A 5,770-nucleotide genomic window follows, 5' to 3' on the forward strand; every position below is an offset into this window, starting at 1 on the left:
AAGAATTTCAAAGCTAAATATATGCTTTTGGGAGAAAGTGCAACATCAGGGAGATGGTGGGAAGTGTGACTGTTCTCACCACTGCCAGGGCACCACTTGCAGGTTATGGTGGTGACAGTCCCTGGGAGACCAACCTCCAAGTCTTCACTCGGTGAGCTCAGTCCAGCCTTATTGAGATGAGAGGGATTTTTGTCTCTGGCTCTATTTAATGCAAGGTCACAGCCTTAGGTTGAATCTTTACCTTACAGTAGTCTTGGGAAGATATAGCTGTCTTTTTGGCAGACAACCTGATTTCTGAAGGGCTTTTGGCATAATGCAAAAATGGACTCTTGGTCCAAAGCAAGTGATATAACACCAGTGTTGAAAGCCTAAGGCACAAGGGCACATTCCCTAGCAAAATGGGGGATGCCCTGCACCTTGATGGGCTCAGATGGCTTTCATTCCATCATCTTCTCTCTGAGTGGTTCAACACTGAGAAGCACCATGAAATTTCACATATAAATGAGTTTATCCACAACATTTTACTGGGTTTGAGGGCAGCCATGTGTTGTACGGGGCCATGTCTCCGAGAGCATCCACAGACCTGCCCTTTCCCAGGGCTCCCTGAGCTGCATTTCAATCTCCTTCATTTGCATGTGACCATGAGAGGCTAAAAACAGGGTCCTTACCCTTCGGAGATGCTTCCTAATTCTTAATCAACTAATCCTCCTTCTGCTTCCAGGAAGGATTCACCTCAGGTAGTTTTCTCCTTGCAAAGAGGAGGGAGCAGCCCATTACTACAGAGCACCCCAGAGGTGCCTCAGGGCAGTGTCCTAGGCAGGAGTTGCATATTTAGCTTTAAAAGTTCCAGGAAGTTTCTGTGGGGGGAGGACTTAAGAATGCAAATGGAAATTGGTTTCCCTTTATATAGGTTATTAACATCTCAAATGTCCCCTAAAATCCTGTGCAATTTGCAGGTCAAATTAATGTCAGCAGTTTAACCCAGAAAGTATCACAGAAGCATGAGTTAATCGTATTTACCTGGAATTTGAAGCAGCTTCACTGCCAGCTGTTAGACTCGGGGCTGAGCACTGAAAAATCCTTCACAGCTCAGTAGGCATCAGCAGCATACAGTAAAATATACCTGCCCTCCCTCTTCACCTTCCATATCAGAAAGAACATATGATATAATGAAGTTAAAGGGAAGTTTTAGTTGTGTTTTATTGAACACTGAGTACTTTCTATCTAGCAAATAAAAAATTAGTGCAACAATTACCTTGAAAAATGCTGTGATGCTGTTCATTTGGAAAATTTTAAGCTGTCGCCACTTGCTAAAAAGAGCCAAATGACCACATTTATAGTATATACAATCCTAAATTGCAGCTAATACAGTTTCTGTAACAGCATTTCTTAGGAAAGAGACTGCCCATTTATGGAAGTTTATAGAAGAGTTTATCCTCATTTTGAAAATGCTCACATTGAAAATGTCGGCATTTGCTTGGACCTGTGTTTCTTGGGAACATTTCAGATTTGTCAATTCCTCTGCTCCCAGGCTCTTTATGGAAGTCAAAGTCACAAATACTATATAACTCCTACATATATGTAAAATGTAGAAAGAGGGTTTGCTGTAGAAATGGATTGCATGCAAACTGGGGCTGGATTGAGCATACAGAATGAAGATAAAGAAACCAAATTAAAAATATCATTGCCACACTGGAAAATCTATAGTGTGCATTTGTTCATTTTTAATTATACTGATAGTGGAAATTATGCCATTCAGCAGAGGCAAATTAGGCTTCAGATGGAAAGCACAATTCAGGTCAAGTACATAGCTGAAGGAAAAAACCCAATATAACTATATATTGCCATTTTTATCCTTAAGGCTCAGATCTACTAGTTATATGGAAAAGGTATATTTCTCCAGACTGTGGAAGTCTCCATTTTGATGTCCTCCTGCACAACACTGTAGGCTGTTCTGTCCTTGGAACACTGCTGTTCTATTCTGTGGTAAGTAAGCAAATTTATAGAAGTATTCGTGATGGAATCCTCTGGTTTCTTTGAGCATATTCTGCTGACAAGATCAATGTTATGACAGTCATTTAAACATTAATGTTGAAAAGAATTTCAAATAAATAAATCATTCCTAAACATACTGTAATGTCCATCAAAATAAAGTAAATATATGTACGGATATAATTACGTGATGATTATTGTTAAACAGTTTTTTTGGTTTTGGTGAGTGAAATAACTTTTTAACTGTTATTATTTCATCACTCAGGCAGAAATTGAATATATTCCTTACTCAGAATAACAAGGGATGATATGTATTTTTTAAGTTAGATTCAAAATATGTTTTGCTTTTACTAGGCTAAAGGCAGTAGCTTCCTTCCTGTTCAGCATTTTACACCACGTTTACCCTTCTGACGAACGCTGTTAAATAGCAATTGCCAGAGCCTCTCTGGGACTGCCCAGAGAATTGCAGCCTGTGCCCGCAGTCTGCTCAGCATCAGTTCTGTATTCTGGTTTGATCCTTTGCTAAACTAACTCAATATGTATTTGTCTGGTGGCTTAGGATATTGTTCAGAAGATACCTTTGAAATTATAACGCTCGAGACAAAAGCACAGATAGCAACTATGGCAGCAGAGCTACTGTAAATGTCTCAATCGATACTTTGGCATGGTCTAAATATCTGGATTGCAAATGGTAATGTGGAGAAGGGACAGAGGACAGCAGAGTATTTCATGAGAAACTGTGCTGCTCCTGCACAGTTTCTTGACTGTGATGTTCCTGCCCAGAGAAAATCATCCCATCTCTGAAATACACCCAAGATTTCTTTACAAAACTGAAATGGATTCCTGTCCATTTTTTTTTCCATAATTTTTAGTGACTGAAACTGCAAGGTAATACTGTTTTAATACTGTTCCTTACAGATTTCTGGTTTCTTACCTCTCTGCCAACCAAACCATTGAAAATCATTTATTTTAATGTTCATTTGCTATATAGCATGTTTTCTTGTTAAAGGGCACGCTAAAACCACAGTGTATCAATTTAGACTGTTGCGCAGCATACACTGCTTTGTGTTTTAACCCCTTGTCACCTTTGCTGGATTAGTATGATTTACTGTATAACAGTAGCAGGAAAAATAAAGGAAGTTTTAAATTAAAATTCTTGGCTAAAATACACTGTTCACTGTGTACAGCTCACAACCTGAAGACAATGCTCTTCTCTGTAGTTGTGCTCTGTCCATTTTTGCAATCTTCATTTGAGAAGAGAGCTGGGTTCTTTCCCAGTCACGTCTGGTCTCCTTCTCTCCCAAAGCTTCCAGCTCCGCAGAAGCACGTGTCTGCAGAAACGGGATAGTATGATCAACCCCCTCCCCTCCACGCGACTGTGCACCTCACATGAGCACATCCCTCAGTGCACAAGCAGGAATGAAATGATTGTTTTTCTAACAAATTAATGCTTTTCTTTTACACTACTTTGTGAAGCACAAAGATATCCCCCAAACGTGCAGGAAAATGCACTTGGCCAATATCTGTTTCATAACCATAAACTCAAGCACATCGTGTGAGGCTGTGTACGTCGCAGGGTCCGATGTTTACGAGCAGCTGGGACCTGGGCGGTCAGCGCCGCTGCTCGCAGAAGCGCCCTCGGGGGATGCAGGGATGGAGCCCGGCTCTGCCGCCGCCCCCCGGCCGGCCCCGGCCCGGCCGCTGTGTTACAGTGACTCCAAGCGGATCTGAGAAGACACTGCCGTGCCCGAGAAAGGAAAGAATACTTCGGGGCAGTTTGATTCGAGCCAAACTTCACTTCACTGTCTCCTTAACTCCTGCACGGCTTTATCCAGCAGTGGCGACACCAGTGTTATTGGCCCCACCGATCCGAGGTCTATGTGCATGCCTGCTTCCGAGTCCTTACATTCAGGTTACACGTAGAGAGAGATACAGACACAAAGAGGTTCTCAAATCTTATTTTGTAAACTCTTAAGCACATCTTTGTCTGTTGAGATGGTACAGCGGGACTGGCTGTGGGAGGTGGCAGGTACAGGCATGCCCAGCTGTGGGCTGCCTGATATCCCCTAAATACTCTATGGCCTCTACAGCAACCAACTTGGCAGGAATTTGCCCCTGTAATCTTCATTCATTACTTCCTGGGATTTTCTGAAAGGAATGGCGCACGCACCATCTTGATAGATGTCAAGGTAATATCTAGGCCATTTTTTCTTGGATAATTTTTACTCCAAGATCTTACAGGAACAATCTTTATCTTTATAGAAAATGCCCACATTTTAAAGCAGAAAGGAATACTTATCACAGCTATCTCTGGAGGTAAACTCAGGTACTTCTCCATATAATTTATTAATAAGTTTGTTATGATAAATAAGTAGTGAGCAACCTACAGAACTCCACAAGATTCACTGTGCTTTAAAAGGCTTCTTTGGGCACTGCCAATCCAGTATTTATAGAGAGAATTAATTTTTGGAAGCATTCATTAGTGTCCAGGTAGCATGCTGGGATTTGTGTGTCCTCCTAGCCCCAGGTGAAAGGTATTATTCACCTAGCAAGCACCCTCTCTGTCAACATTTGTAATTGAAGCTGCAGGTGTTTGTGTTAGGCAGCTGTCCGCTACCCTTTCAAAGATCTGCACCCAAATCCAGATCTGCAGACCAGAGTCTTACAGGGAAAACATACATCTGGTAGCAGGACATTGCAGAAAGCTGTGAGCTACTCCTGCTCAGCTGGGGTAGAGGCAGTATGCCCCTGGGGGTACTTACCCATCCACCACTGCCATCAGGATGGCAGTGCTGGCCACCAAAAGGCTCTCTGAGGGTGCTCAGGTCATGAGTTACAAAAAACTGAGTGGTGCATCTACACTCTGTCTTTTGCCCTTGTGAGAAATAGGTATGAATAATTTCAAAGGCCAGCTCTAAACTCCACACAACTGCTCTGTCAGCTGTGCTATGCAGTCCAGGTTTCTTCAGGTTTTTCCTATAAACAAGTTTCAGGAAGAATTTTTGGCACAGTCAATATCCACCTCCCGATCTTCCAAGGTAAGAGCAAGAGTGTGCCTCCAGGAAATTGTTGGCACCTAATGAAAAGGCTAAATCATTCCATGGAGCCCAGCTTGGCTCATTTAAAACAGAAAACAACTCGCAGAGCTGCTACTGCTCCATAGTGAGCAGTCATTATTAAACGAATTCTCAGGGGCAAACTTGGTTGCGGTTGGTCAGTCATTTAAATATTCCTGTTTGGCTGCCTTCATGCTGTCCAGGACATGAAGCAAATGAAGCCTGGCTGTTACCCAGATGATCCACGATGTTGTGACCAGATGGAACTTCACTTACAACATGTGTAGGTGCCTGCTGGACAATAAACAGGCTTTTGCTGTCTTTTGCTCTGATGAACTCAAGGGGGTTATTGGCAGGTTAAAACAATCACAGCCCCCCAAAGATTTATTATTATTTTTCAAATTTATGCCAGATGAACAGAACAGCAACAACAAAAATAAAAGGTTAAATGGATGTTTATTTTTTGTATTACTGCTGATTTCTAGTTTTCCCACTTAACCTGGAGTCAGCAAAAAAACCAAACTGGTGTATCTTTGCCCATATGTTTCTGTTTGGTTTGTTGTTGGTTTTTTTAGTCTTAAAAATGTTGTGATTGCTGTAAACACAGTTTGCAGATAAAACAAAAAATGTTTATAGCCTCATTTCCATTTGAGGAGCACTGCTTGCGTATGTGCACATAGGAGTGACAGTCGACAGTCCCTCCACCCCTGCCGTGTGTACTT

Source organism: Fringilla coelebs, assembly GCF_963513975.1.
Source record: "Fringilla coelebs genome assembly, chromosome: 3".
Taxonomy (NCBI): Eukaryota; Metazoa; Chordata; class Aves; order Passeriformes; family Fringillidae; genus Fringilla; species Fringilla coelebs.